Raw genomic sequence first — 16,313 nt, 5'->3', positions numbered from 1 at the left:
GGGAATAAAATGTCACAGGGAGAAGGAATAAAATGTCACAGGGAGAAGGGAATAAAATGTCACAGGGAGAAGGGAATAAAATGTAAAAGGGAGAGGGAATGAAATGTCACAGGGAGAAGGAAATAAAATGTCACAGGGAGAAGGGAATAAAATGTCACAGGGAGAAGGGAATAAAATGTCACAGGGAGAAGGGAATAAAATGTCACAGGGAGAGGGAATGAAATGTCACAGGGAGAAGGAAATAAAATGTCACAGGGAGATGGGAATAAAATGTCAAAGGGAGTGGGAATAAAATGTCACAGGGAGAAGGAAATAAAATATCACAGGGAGAAGGAATAAAATTTCACAGGGAGAGGGAATAAAAAATCACAGCGAGAGGGAATAAAATGTCACAGGGAGAAGGGAATAAAAAGTCACAGGAAGAGGGAATAATATTTAACAGCGAGAGGGAATAAAATGTCACGGTGATAGAGAATGAAATGTCAAAGGGGGAGGGAATGAAATGTCACAGGGAGAGGGAATGAAATGTCACAGGGAGAAGGGAATAAAATGTCACAGGGAGAGGGAATAAAATGTCACAGGAAGAGGGAATAAAACGTCACAGGGTGAGGGAATGAAATGTCACAGTGAGAAGGGAATAAAATGTCACTAGGAGATGGGAATAAAATGTCACAGGGAGAAGGAAATAAAATATCACAGGGAGAAGGAATAAAATTTCACAGGGAGAGGGAATAAAAAAATCACAGCGAGAGGGAATAAAATGTCACAGGGAGAAGGGAATAAAAAGTCACAGGAAGAGGGAATAATATTTAACAGCGAGAGGGAATAAAATGTCACGGGGATAGAGAATGAAATGTCAAAGGGGGAGGGAATGAAATGTCACAGGGAGAGGGAATGAAATGTCACAGGGAGAGGGAATAAAAAAGCAAAGGGAGTGGGAATAAAATGTCACAGGGAGAAGGGAATAAAAAGTCACAGGAAGAGGCAATAAAATTTCACAGGGAGAGGGAATAAATTGTCACGGGGAGAGGGAATAAAATGTCACAGGGAGAAGGGAATAAACTGTCACAGGGAGAGGGAATAAAATGTCACAGCGAGAGGGAATAAAATGTCACAGGGAGAAGGGAATAAAATGTCACAGGGAGAAGGAAATAAAATATCACAGGGAGAAGGAATAAAATTTCACAGGGAGAGGGAATAAAAAAATCACAGCGAGAGGGAATAAAATGTCACAGGGAGAAGGGAATAAAAAGTCACAGGAAGAGGGAATAATATTTAACAGCGAGAGGGAATAAAATGTCACGGGGATAGAGAATGAAATGTCAAAGGGGGAGGGAATGAAATGTCACAGGGAGAGGGAATGAAATGTCACAGGGAGAGGGAATAAAAAAGCAAAGGGAGTGGGAATAAAATGTCACAGGGAGAAGGGAATAAAAAGTCACAGGAAGAGGCAATAAAATTTCACAGGGAGAGGGAATAAATTGTCACGGAGAGAGGGAATAAAATGTCACAGGGAGAAGGGAATAAACTGTCACAGGGAGAGGGAATAAAATGTCACAGCGAGAGGGAATAAAATGTCACAGGGAGAAGGGAATAAAATGTCACATGGAGAGGGAATAAAATGTCACCGGGAGAAGGGAATAAAATGTCACAGGGAGAAGGAATAAAATGTGACAGGGAGAAGGGAATAAAATGTCACAGGGAGAAGGGAATAAAATGTCACAGGGAGAGGGAAATAAAATGTCACAGGGAGAAGGGAATAAAATGTCACAGGGAGAAGGGAATAAAATGTCACAGGGAGAGGGAATGAAATGTCACAGGGAGAAGGAAATAAAATGTCACAGGGAGAAGGGAATATAATGTCACAGGGAGAATGAAATAAAATATTACAGGGAGATGGAATAAAATTTCACAGGGAGAGGGAATAAAAAATCACATGGAGAGGGAATAAAATGTGACAGGGAGTGGGAATAAAATGTCACGGGGAGAGGGAATGAAATGACACAGGGAGAAGGGAATAAAATATCCCAAGGAGAGGGTATAAGATGTAACAGAGGGAGGGAAAGAAATGTCACAGGAAGAAGGGAAAGAAATGTCACAGGAGGAGGGAATGAATTGTCACAGGGAGAAGGGAATAAAATGTCACAGGAAGAGGGAATAAAACGTCACAGGGAGAGGGAATGAAATGTCACAGTGAGAAGGGAATAAAATGTCACTAGGAGATGGGAATAAAATGTCAAAGGGAGTGGGAATAAAATGTCACAGGGAGAAGGGAATAAAATTTCACAGGGAGAATGAAATAAAATATTACAGGGAGATGGAATAAAATTTCACAGGGAGAGGGAATAAAAAATCACAGGGAGAGGGAATAAAATGTCACAGGGAGTGGGAATAAAATGTCACGGGGAGAGGGAATAATATTTAACAGCGAGAGGGAATAAAATGTCACGGGGATAGAGAATGAAATATCAAAGGGAGAGGGAATAAAATGTCACAGGGAGAAGGGAATAAAATGTCACAGGGCGAGAGAATAAAATGTCACAGGGAGAAGGAATAAAATGTCACAGGGAGAAGGGAATAAAATGTGACAGGGCTAGAGAATAAAATGTCACAGGGAGAAGGAATAAAATGTCACAGGGAGAAGGGAATAAAATGTCACAGGGAGAAGAGAATAAAATGTCACAGGGAGAGGGAATGAAATGTCACAGGGAGAAGGAAATAAAATGTCACAGGGAGAAGGGAATAAAATGTCACAGGGAGAATGAAATAAAATATTACAGGGAGATGGAATAAAATTTCACAGGGAGAGGGAATAAAAAATCACAGGGAGAGGGAATAAAATGTCACAGGGAGTGGGAATAAAATGTCACGGGGAGACGGAATGAAATGACAAAGGGAGAAGGGAATAAAATATCCCAAGGAGAGGGAATAAGATGTCACAGGGGGAGGGAATGAAATGTCACAGGTAGAAGGGAAAGAAATGTCACAGGAGGAGGGAATGAATTGTCACAGGGAGAAGGGAATAAAATGTCACAGGAAGAGGGAATAAAACGTCACAGGGAGAGGGAATGAAATGTCACAGGGAGATGGAAATAAAATGTCACAGGGAGAAGGGAATAAAATGTCACAGGGAGAAGGGAATAAAATGTCACAGGGCTAGAGAATAAAATGTCACAGGGAGAAGGAATAAAATGTCACAGGGAGAAGGGAATAAAATGTCACAGGGAGAAGAGAATAAAATGTCACAGGGAGAGGGAATGAAATGTCACAGGGAGAAGGAAATAAAATGTCACAGGGAGAAGGGAATAAAATGTCACAGGGAGAATGAAATAAAATATTACAGGGAGATGGAATAAAATTTCACAGGGAGAGGGAATAAAAAATCACAGGGAGAGGGAATAAAATGTCACAGGGAGTGGGAATAAAATGTCACGGGGAGACGGAATGAAATGACAAAGGGAGAAGGGAATAAAATATCCCAAGGAGAGGGAATAAGATGTCACAGGGGGAGGGAATGAAATGTCACAGGTAGAAGGGAAAGAAATGTCACAGGAGGAGGGAATGAATTGTCACAGGGAGAAGGGAATAAAATGTCACAGGAAGAGGGAATAAAACGTCACAGGGTGAGGGAATGAAATGTCACAGTGAGAAGGGAATAAAATGTCACTAGGAGATGGGAATAAAATGTCACAGGGAGAAGGAAATAAAATATCACAGGGAGAAGGAATAAAATTTCACAGGGAGAGGGAATAAAAAAATCACAGCGAGATGGAATAAAATGTCACAGGGAGAAGGGAATAAAAAGTCACAGGAAGAGGGAATAATATTTAACAGCGAGAGGGAATAAAATGTCACGGGGATAGAGAATGAAATGTCAAAGGGGGAGGGAATGAAATGTCACAGGGAGAGGGAATGAAATGTCACAGGGAGAGGGAATAAAAAATCAAAGGGAGTGGGAATAAAATGTCACAGGGAGAAGGGAATAAAAAGTCACAGGAAGAGGCAATAAAATTTCACAGGGAGAGGGAATAAATTGTCACGGGGAGAGGGAATAAAATGTCACAGGGAGAAGGGAATAAACTGTCACGGGGAGAGGGAATGAAACGACACATGGAGAAGGGAATAAAATATCCCAAGGAGAGGGAATAAGATGTCACAGGGGGAGGGAATGAAAAGTCACAGGTAGAAGGGAAAGAAATGTCACAGGAGGAGGGAATGAATTGTCACAGGGAGAAGGGAATAAAATGTCACAGGAAAAGGGAATAAAACGTCACAGGGAGAGGGAATGAAATGTCACAGCGAGAGGGAATAAAATGTCACAGGGAGAAGGGAATAAAATGTCACATGGAGAGGGAATAAAATGTCACAGGGAGGGGGAATAAAATGTTACAGGAAGAGGGAATAAAATGTCACAGGGCGAAGGGAATAAAATGTTACAGGAAGAGGGAATAAAATGTCACAGGGAGAAGGGAATAAAATGTCACAGGGCGAGAGAATAAAATGTCACAGGGAGAAGGAATAAAATGTCACAGGGAGAAGGGAATAAAATGTCACAGGGAGAAGGGAATAAAATGTCACAGGGAGAGGGAATGAAATGTCACAGGGAGAAGGAAATAAAATGTCACAGGAAGAAGGGAATATAATGTCACAGGGAGAATGAAATAAAATATTACAGGGAGATGGAATAAAATTTCACAGGGAGAGGGAATAAAAAATCACAGGGAGAGGGAATAAAATGTCACAGGGAGTGGGAATAAAATGTCACGGGGAGAGGGAATGAAATGACACAGGGAGAAGGGAATAAAATATCCCAAGGAGAGGGAATAAGATTTAACAGGGGGAGGGAAAGAAATGTCACAGGAAGAAGGGAAAGAAATGTCACAGGAGGAGGGAATGAATTGTCACAGGGAGAAGGGAATAAAATGTCACAGGAAGAGGGAATAAAACGTCACAGGGAGAGGGAATGAAATGTCACAGTGAGAAGGGAATAAAATGTCACTAGGAGATGGGAATAAAATGTCAAAGGGAGTGCGAATAAAATATCACAGGGAGAAGGAAATAAAATATCACAGGGAGAGGGAATAAAAAATCACAGCGAGAGGGAATAGAATGTCACAGGGAGAAGGGAATAAAAAGTCACAGGAAGAGGGAATAATATTTAACAGCGAGAGGGAATAAAATGTCACGGGGATAGAGAATGAAATGTCAAAGGGGGAGGGAATGAAATGTCACAGGGAGAGGGAATGAAATGTCACAGGGAGAAGGGAATGAAATGTCACAGGGACAAGGGAATAAAATGTCACAGGGAGAAGGGATTAAAATTTCACAGGGAGAGGGAATAAAATGTCACAGGGAGAGGGAATAAAATGTCACAGGGAGAGGGAATAAAATGTCACAGGGAGAAGGGAATAAAATTTCACAGGGAGAGGGAATAAAATTTCACAGGGAGAAGGGAATAAAATGTCACAGGGAGAAGGAAATAAAATATCACAGGGAAAAGGAATAAAATTTCACAGGGAGAGGGATTAAAAAATCAAAGGGAGTGGGAATAAAATGTCACAGGGAGAAGGGAATAAAAAGTCACAGGAAGAGGGAATAAAATTTCACAGGGAGAGGAAATAAATTGTCACGGGGAGAAGGGAATAAAATGTCACAGGTAGAAGGGAATAAACTGTCACAGGGAGAGGGAATAAAATGTCACAGGGAGAGGGAATAAAATGTCACAGGGAGAAGGGAATAAAATGTCACAGGGCGAAAGAATAAAATGTCACAGGTAGAAGGAATAAAATGTCACAGGGAGAAGGGAATAAAATGTCACAGGGAGAATGAAATAAATTATTACAGGGAGATGGAATAAAATTTCACAGGGAGAGGGAATAAAAAATCACAGGGATAGGGAATAAAATGTCACGGGGAGAGGGAATGAAACGACACAGGGAGAAGGGAATAAAATATCCCAAGGAGACGGTATAAGATGTCAGAGGGGGAGGGAATGAAATGTCACAGGTAGAAGGGAAAGAAATGTCACAGGAGGTGGGAATGAATTGTCAAAGGGAGAAGGGAATAAAATGTCACAGGGAGAATGAAATAAAATATTACAGGGAGATGTAATAAAATTTCACATGGAGAGGGAATAAAAAATCACAGGGAGTGGGAATAAAATGTCACGGGGAGAGGGAATGAAATGACACAGGGAGAAGGGAATAAAATATCCCAAGGAGAGGGAATAAGATGTCACAGGGGGAGGGAATGAAATGTCACAGGTAGAAGGGAAAGAAATGTCATAGGAGGAGGGAATGAAGTGTCACACGGAGAAGGGAATAAAATGTCACAGGAAGAGGGAATAAAACGTCACAGGGAGAGGGAATGAAATGTCACAGTGAGAAGGGAATAAAATGTCACAGGGAGAAGGAAATAAAATATCACAGGGAAAAGAAATAAAATTTCACAGGGAGAGGGAATAAAAAATCAAAGGGAGTGGGAATAAAATGTCACAGGGAGAAGGGAATAAAAAGTCACAGGAAGAGGGAATAAAGTTTCACAGGGAGAGGGAATAAATTGTCACGGGGAGAGGGAATAAAATGTCACAGGGAGAAGGGAATAAACTGTCACAGGGAGAAGGGAATAAAATGTCACAGGGAGAGGGAATAAAATGTCACAGGGAGAAGGGAATTAAATGTTACAGGAAGAGGTAATAAAATGTCACAGGGAGAAGGGAATAAAATGTCACAGGGAGAAGGGAATAAAAAGTCACAGGAAGAGGCAATAAAATTTCACAGGGAGAGGGAATAAATTGTCACGGGGAGAGGGAATAAAATGTCACAGGGAGAAGGGAATAAACTGTCACGGGGAGAGGGAATGAAACGACACATGGAGAAGGGAATAAAATATCCCAAGGAGAGGGAATAAGATGTCACAGGGGGAGGGAATGAAAAGTCACAGGTAGAAGGGAAAGAAATGTCACAGGAGGAGGGAATGAATTGTCACAGGGAGAAGGGAATAAAATGTCACAGGAAGAGGGAATAAAACGTCACAGGGAGAGGGAATGAAATGTCACAGCGAGAGGGAATAAAATGTCACAGGGAGAAGGGAATAAAATGTCACATGGAGAGGGAATAAAATGTCACAGGGAGGGGGAATAAAATGTTACAGGAAGAGGGAATAAAATGTCACAGGGCGAAGGGAATAAAATGTTACAGGAAGAGGGAATAAAATGTCACAGGGAGAAGGGAATAAAATGTCACAGGGCGAGAGAATAAAATGTCACAGGGAGAAGGAATAAAATGTCACAGGGAGAAGGGAATAAAATGTCACAGGGAGAAGGGAATAAAATGTCACAGGGAGAGGGAATGAAATGTCACAGGGAGAAGGAAATAAAATGTCACAGGAAGAAGGGAATATAATGTCACAGGGAGAATGAAATAAAATATTACAGGGAGATGGAATAAAATTTCACAGGGAGAGGGAATAAAAAATCACAGGGAGAGGGAATAAAATGTCACAGGGAGTGGGAATAAAATGTCACGGGGAGAGGGAATGAAATGACACAGGGAGAAGGGAATAAAATATCCCAAGGAGAGGGAATAAGATTTAACAGGGGGAGGGAAAGAAATGTCACAGGAAGAAGGGAAAGAAATGTCACAGGAGGAGGGAATGAATTGTCACAGGGAGAAGGGAATAAAATGTCACAGGAAGAGGGAATAAAACGTCACAGGGAGAGGGAATGAAATGTCACAGTGAGAAGGGAATAAAATGTCACTAGGAGATGGGAATAAAATGTCAAAGGGAGTGCGAATAAAATATCACAGGGAGAAGGAAATAAAATATCACAGGGAGAGGGAATAAAAAATCACAGCGAGAGGGAATAGAATGTCACAGGGAGAAGGGAATAAAAAGTCACAGGAAGAGGGAATAATATTTAACAGCGAGAGGGAATAAAATGTCACGGGGATAGAGAATGAAATGTCAAAGGGGGAGGGAATGAAATGTCACAGGGAGAGGGAATGAAATGTCACAGGGAGAAGGGAATGAAATGTCACAGGGACAAGGGAATAAAATGTCACAGGGAGAAGGGATTAAAATTTCACAGGGAGAGGGAATAAAATGTCACAGGGAGAGGGAATAAAATGTCACAGGGAGAGGGAATAAAATGTCACAGGGAGAAGGGAATAAAATTTCACAGGGAGAGGGAATAAAATTTCACAGGGAGAAGGGAATAAAATGTCACAGGGAGAAGGAAATAAAATATCACAGGGAAAAGGAATAAAATTTCACAGGGAGAGGGATTAAAAAATCAAAGGGAGTGGGAATAAAATGTCACAGGGAGAAGGGAATAAAAAGTCACAGGAAGAGGGAATAAAATTTCACAGGGAGAGGAAATAAATTGTCACGGGGAGAAGGGAATAAAATGTCACAGGTAGAAGGGAATAAACTGTCACAGGGAGAGGGAATAAAATGTCACAGGGAGAGGGAATAAAATGTCACAGGGAGAAGGGAATAAAATGTCACAGGGCGAAAGAATAAAATGTCACAGGTAGAAGGAATAAAATGTCACAGGGAGAAGGGAATAAAATGTCACAGGGAGAATGAAATAAATTATTACAGGGAGATGGAATAAAATTTCACAGGGAGAGGGAATAAAAAATCACAGGGATAGGGAATAAAATGTCACGGGGAGAGGGAATGAAACGACACAGGGAGAAGGGAATAAAATATCCCAAGGAGACGGTATAAGATGTCAGAGGGGGAGGGAATGAAATGTCACAGGTAGAAGGGAAAGAAATGTCACAGGAGGTGGGAATGAATTGTCAAAGGGAGAAGGGAATAAAATGTCACAGGGAGAATGAAATAAAATATTACAGGGAGATGTAATAAAATTTCACATGGAGAGGGAATAAAAAATCACAGGGAGTGGGAATAAAATGTCACGGGGAGAGGGAATGAAATGACACAGGGAGAAGGGAATAAAATATCCCAAGGAGAGGGAATAAGATGTCACAGGGGGAGGGAATGAAATGTCACAGGTAGAAGGGAAAGAAATGTCATAGGAGGAGGGAATGAAGTGTCACACGGAGAAGGGAATAAAATGTCACAGGAAGAGGGAATAAAACGTCACAGGGAGAGGGAATGAAATGTCACAGTGAGAAGGGAATAAAATGTCACAGGGAGAAGGAAATAAAATATCACAGGGAAAAGAAATAAAATTTCACAGGGAGAGGGAATAAAAAATCAAAGGGAGTGGGAATAAAATGTCACAGGGAGAAGGGAATAAAAAGTCACAGGAAGAGGGAATAAAGTTTCACAGGGAGAGGGAATAAATTGTCACGGGGAGAGGGAATAAAATGTCACAGGGAGAAGGGAATAAACTGTCACAGGGAGAAGGGAATAAAATGTCACAGGGAGAGGGAATAAAATGTCACAGGGAGAAGGGAATTAAATGTTACAGGAAGATGTAATAAAATGTCACAGGGAGAAGGGAATAAAATGTCACAGGGAGAAGGGAATAAAATGTCACAGGGAGAAGGAATAAAATGTCACAGGGAGAAGGGAATAAAATGTCACAGGGAGAAGGGAATAAAATGTAACAGGGAGAGGGAATGAAATATCACAGGGATAAGGAAATAAAATGTCACAGGGAGAAGGGAATAAAATGTCACAGGGAGAAGGGAATAAACTGTCACAGGGAGAAGGGAATAAAATGTCACAGGGAGAAGGAATAAAATGTCACAGGGAGAAGGGAATAAAATGTCACAGGGAGAAGGGAATAAAATGTAAAAGGGAGAGGGAATGAAATGTCACAGGGAGAAGGAAATAAAATGTCACAGGGAGAAGGGAATAAAATGTCACAGGGAGAAGGGAATAAAATGTCACAGGGAGAAGGGAATAAAATGTCACAGGGAGAGGGAATGAAATGTCACAGGGAGAAGGAAATAAAATGTCACAGGGAGATGGGAATAAAATGTCAAAGGGAGTGGGAATAAAATGTCACAGGGAGAAGGAAATAAAATATCACAGGGAGAAGGAATAAAATTTCACAGGGAGAGGGAATAAAAAATCACAGCGAGAGGGAATAAAATGTCACAGGGAGAAGGGAATAAAAAGTCACAGGAAGAGGGAATAATATTTAACAGCGAGAGGGAATAAAATGTCACGGTGATAGAGAATGAAATGTCAAAGGGGGAGGGAATGAAATGTCACAGGGAGAGGGAATGAAATGTCACAGGGAGAAGGGAATAAAATGTCACAGGGAGAGGGAATAAAATGTCACAGGAAGAGGGAATAAAACGTCACAGGGTGAGGGAATGAAATGTCACAGTGAGAAGGGAATAAAATGTCACTAGGAGATGGGAATAAAATGTCACAGGGAGAAGGAAATAAAATATCACAGGGAGAAGGAATAAAATTTCACAGGGAGAGGGAATAAAAAAATCACAGCGAGAGGGAATAAAATGTCACAGGGAGAAGGGAATAAAAAGTCACAGGAAGAGGGAATAATATTTAACAGCGAGAGGGAATAAAATGTCACGGGGATAGAGAATGAAATGTCAAAGGGGGAGGGAATGAAATGTCACAGGGAGAGGGAATGAAATGTCACAGGGAGAGGGAATAAAAAAGCAAAGGGAGTGGGAATAAAATGTCACAGGGAGAAGGGAATAAAAAGTCGCAGGAAGAGGCAATAAAATTTCACAGGGAGAGGGAATAAATTGTCACGGGGAGAGGGAATAAAATGTCACAGGGAGAAGGGAATAAACTGTCACAGGGAGAGGGAATAAAATGTCACAGCGAGAGGGAATAAAATGTCACAGGGAGAAGGGAATAAAATGTCACAGGGAGAAGGAAATAAAATATCACAGGGAGAAGGAATAAAATTTCACAGGGAGAGGGAATAAAAAAATCACAGCGAGAGGGAATAAAATGTCACAGGGAGAAGGGAATAAAAAGTCACAGGAAGAGGGAATAATATTTAACAGCGAGAGGGAATAAAATGTCACGGGGATAGAGAATGAAATGTCAAAGGGGGAGGGAATGAAATGTCACAGGGAGAGGGAATGAAATGTCACAGGGAGAGGGAATAAAAAAGCAAAGGGAGTGGGAATAAAATGTCACAGGGAGAAGGGAATAAAAAGTCACAGGAAGAGGCAATAAAATTTCACAGGGAGAGGGAATAAATTGTCACGGAGAGAGGGAATAAAATGTCACAGGGAGAAGGGAATAAACTGTCACAGGGAGAGGGAATAAAATGTCACAGCGAGAGGGAATAAAATGTCACAGGGAGAAGGGAATAAAATGTCACATGGAGAGGGAATAAAATGTCACAGGGAGAAGGGAATAAAATGTTACAGGAAGAGGGAATAAAATGTCACCGGGAGAAGGGAATAAAATGTCACAGGGCGAGAGAATAAAATGTCACAGGGAGAAGGAATAAAATGTGACAGGGAGAAGGGAATAAAATGTCACAGGGAGAAGGGAATAAAATGTCACAGGGAGAGGGAAATAAAATGTCACAGGGAGAAGGGAATAAAATGTCACAGGGAGAAGGGAATAAAATGTCACAGGGAGAGGGAATGAAATGTCACAGGGAGAAGGAAATAAAATGTCACAGGGAGAAGGGAATATAATGTCACAGGGAGAATGAAATAAAATATTACAGGGAGATGGAATAAAATTTCACAGGGAGAGGGAATAAAAAATCACATGGAGAGGGAATAAAATGTGACAGGGAGTGGGAATAAAATGTCACGGGGAGAGGGAATGAAATGACACAGGGAGAAGGGAATAAAATATCCCAAGGAGAGGGTATAAGATGTAACAGAGGGAGGGAAAGAAATGTCACAGGAAGAAGGGAAAGAAATGTCACAGGAGGAGGGAATGAATTGTCACAGGGAGAAGGGAATAAAATGTCACAGGAAGAGGGAATAAAACGTCACAGGGAGAGGGAATGAAATGTCACAGTGAGAAGGGAATAAAATGTCACTAGGAGATGGGAATAAAATGTCAAAGGGAGTGGGAATAAAACGTCACAGGGAGAAGGGAATAAAATTTCACAGGGAGAATGAAATAAAATATTACAGGGAGATGGAATAAAATTTCACAGGGAGAGGGAATAAAAAATCACAGGGAGAGGGAATAAAATGTCACAGGGAGTGGGAATAAAATGTCACGGGGAGAGGGAATAATATTTAACAGCGAGAGGGAATAAAATGTCACGGGGATAGAGAATGAAATATCAAAGGGAGAGGGAATAAAATGTCACAGGGAGAAGGGAATAAAATGTCACAGGGCGAGAGAATAAAATGTCACAGGGAGAAGGAATAAAATGTCACAGGGAGAAGGGAATAAAATGTGACAGGGCTAGAGAATAAAATGTCACAGGGAGAAGGAATAAAATGTCACAGGGAGAAGGGAATAAAATGTCACAGGGAGAAGAGAATAAAATGTCACAGGGAGAGGGAATGAAATGTCACAGGGAGAAGGAAATAAAATGTCACAGGGAGAAGGGAATAAAATGTCACAGGGAGAATGAAATAAAATATTACAGGGAGATGGAATAAAATTTCACAGGGAGAGGGAATAAAAAATCACAGGGAGAGGGAATAAAATGTCACAGGGAGTGGGAATAAAATGTCACGGGGAGACGGAATGAAATGACAAAGGGAGAAGGGAATAAAATATCCCAAGGAGAGGGAATAAGATGTCACAGGGGGAGGGAATGAAATGTCACAGGTAGAAGGGAAAGAAATGTCACAGGAGGAGGGAATGAATTGTCACAGGGAGAAGGGAATAAAATGTCACAGGGAGAAGGGAATAAAATGTCACAGGGAGAATGAAATAAAATATTACAGGGAGATGGAATAAAATTTCACAGGGAGAGGGAATAAAAAATCACAGGGAGAGGGAATAAAATGTCACGGGGAGAGGGAATGAAACGACACATGGAGAAGGGAATAAAATATCCCAAGGAGAGGGAATAAGATGTCACAGGGGGAGGGAATGAAATGTCAAAGGTAGAAGGGAAAGAAATGTCACAGGAGGAGGGAATGAATTGTCACAGGGAGAAGGGAATAAAATGTCACAGGGAGAATGAAATAAAATATTACAGGGAGATGGAATAAAATTTCACAGGGAGAGGGAATAAAAAATCATAGGGAGTGGGAATAAAATGTCACGGGGAGAGGGAATGAAACAACACAGGGAGAAGGGAATAAAATATCCCAAGGAGAGGGAATAAGATGTCACAGGGAGAGGGAATAAAATGTCACAGGGAGAAGGGAATTAAATGTTACAGGAAGAGGTAATAAAATGTCACAGGGAGAGGGAATAAAATGTCACGGGGAGAGGGAATGAAACGACACATGGAGAAGGGAATAAAATATCCCAAGGAGAGGGAATAAGATGTCACAGGGGGAGGGAATGAAATGTCAAAGGTAGAAGGGAAAGAAATGTCACAGGAGGAGGGAATGAATTGTCACAGGGAGAAGGGAATAAAATGTCACAGGGAGAATGAAATAAAATATTACAGGGAGATGGAATAAAATTTCACAGGGAGAGGGAATAAAAAATCATAGGGAGTGGGAATAAAATGTCACGGGGAGAGGGAATGAAACAACACAGGGAGAAGGGAATAAAATATCCCAAGGAGAGGGAATAAGATGTCACAGGGAGAGGGAATAAAATGTCACAGGGAGAAGGGAATTAAATGTTACAGGAAGAGGTAATAAAATGTCACAGGGAGAAGGGAATAAAATGTCACAGGGAGAAGGGAATAAAATGTCACAGGGAGAAGGAATAAAATGTCACAGGGAGAAGGGAATAAAATGTCACAGGGAGAAGGGAATAAACTGTCACAGGGAGAAGGGAATAAAATGTCACAGGGAGAAGGAATAAAATGTCACATGGAGAAGGGAATAAAATGTCACAGGGAGAAGGGAATAAAATGTAAAAGGGAGAGGGAATGAAATGTCACAGGGAGAAGGAAATAAAATGTCACAGGGAGAAGGGAATAAAATGTCACAGGGAGAATGAAATAAAATATTACAGGGAGATGGAATAAAATTTCACAGGGAGAGGGAATAAAAAATCACAGGGAGAGGGAATAAAATGTCACAGGGAGAAGGGAATAAAATGTCACAGGGAGAAGGGAATAAAATGTCACAGGGAGAGGGAATGAAATGTCACAGGGAGAAGGAAATAAAATGTCACAGGGAGATAGGAATAAAATGTCAAAGGGAGTGGGAATAAAATGTCACAGGGAGAAGGAAATAAAATATCACAGGGAGAAGGAATAAAATTTCACAGGGAGAGGGAATAAAAAATCACAGCGAGAGGGAATAAAATGTCACAGGGAGAAGGGAATAAAAAGTCACAGGAAGAGGGAATAATATTTAACAGCGAGAGGGAATAAAATGTCACTGTGATAGAGAATGAAATGTCAAAGGGGGAGGGAATGAAATGTCACAGGGAGAGGGAATGAAATGTCACAGGGAGAAGGGAATAAAATGTCACAGGGAGAGGGAATAAAATGTCACAGGAAGAGGGAATAAAACGTCACAGGGTGAGGGAATGAAATGTCACAGTGAGAAGGGAATAAAATGTCACTAGGAGATGGGAATAAAATGTCACAGAGAGAAGGAAATAAAATATCACAGGGAGAAGGAATAAAATTTCACAGGGAGAGGGAATAAAAAATCACAGCGAGAGGGAATAAAATGTCACAGGGAGAAGGGAATAAAAAGTCACAGGAAGAGGGAATAATATTTAACAGCGAGAGGGAATAAAATGTCACGGGGATAGAGAATGAAATGTCAAAGGGGGAGGGAATGAAATGTCACAGGGAGAGGGAATGAAATGTCACAGGGAGAGGGAATAAAAAATCAAAGGGAGTGGGAATAAAATGTCACAGGGAGAAGGGAATAAAAAGTCACAGGAAGAGGCAATAAAATTTCACAGGGAGAGGGAATAAATTGTCACGGGGAGAGGGAATAAAATGTCACAGGGTGAAGGGAATAAACTGTCACAGGGAGAGGGAATAAAATGTCACAGCGAGAGGGAATAAAATGTCACAGGGAGAAGGGAATAAAATGTCACATGGAGAGGGAATAAAATGTCACAGGGAGAGGGAATAAAATGTCACAGCGAGAGGGAATAAAATGTCACAGGGAGAAGGGAATAAAATGTCACATGGAGAGGGAATAAAATGTCACAGGGAGAAGGGAATAAAATGTTACAGGAAGAGGGAATAAAATGTCACCGGGAGAAGGGAATAAAATGTCACAGGGCGAGAGAATAAAATGTCACAGGGAGAAGGAATAAAATGTGACAGGGAGAAGGGAATAAAATGTCACAGGGAGAGGGAATGAAATGTCACAGGGAGAAGGAAATAAAATGTCACAGGGAGAAGGGAATATAATGTCACAGGGAGAATGAAATAAAATATTACAGGGAGATGGAATAAAATTTCACAGGGAGAGGGAATAAAAAATCACATGGAGATGGAATAAAATGTGACAGGGAGTGGGAATAAAATGTCACGGGGAGAGGGAATGAAATGACACAGGGAGAAGGGAATAAAATATCCCAAGGAGAGGGTATAAGATGTAACAGGGGGAGGGAATGAAATGTCACAGGAAGAAGGGAAAGAAATGTCACAGGAGGAGGGAATGAATTGTCACAGGGAGAAGGGAATAAAATGTCACAGGAAGAGGGAATAAAACGTCACAGGGAGAGGGAATGAAATGTCACAGTGAGAAGGGAATAAAATGTCACTAGGAGATGGGAATAAAATGTCAAAGGGAGTGGGAATAAAATGTCACAGGGAGAAGGGAATAAAATTTCACAGGGAGAATGAAATAAAATATTACAGGGAGATGGAATAAAATTTCACAGGGAGAGGGAATAAAAAATCACAGGGAGAGGGAATAAAATGTCACAGGGAGTGGGAATAAAATGTCACGGGGAGAGGGAATAATATTTAACAGCGAGAGGGAATAAAATGTCACGGGGATAGAGAATGAAATATCAAAGGGAGAGGGAATAAAATGTCACAGGGAGAAGGGAATAAAATGTCACAGGGCGAGAGAATAAAATGTCACAGGGAGAAGGAATAAAATGTCACAGGGAGAAGAGAATAAAATGTCACAGGGAGAAGGAATAAAATGTCACAGGGAGAAGGGAATAAAATGTCACAGGGAGAAGAGAATAAAATGTCACAGGGAGAGGGAATGAAATGTCACAGGGAGAAGGAAATAAAATGTCACAGGGAGAAGGGAATAAAACGTCACAGGGAGAATGAAATAAAATATTACAGGGAGATGGAA

Source organism: Narcine bancroftii, chromosome 2 (assembly GCF_036971445.1).
Source record: "Narcine bancroftii isolate sNarBan1 chromosome 2, sNarBan1.hap1, whole genome shotgun sequence".
Lineage (NCBI taxonomy): Eukaryota > Metazoa > Chordata > Chondrichthyes > Torpediniformes > Narcinidae > Narcine > Narcine bancroftii.
This window is presented reverse-complemented; position numbering follows the sequence as displayed.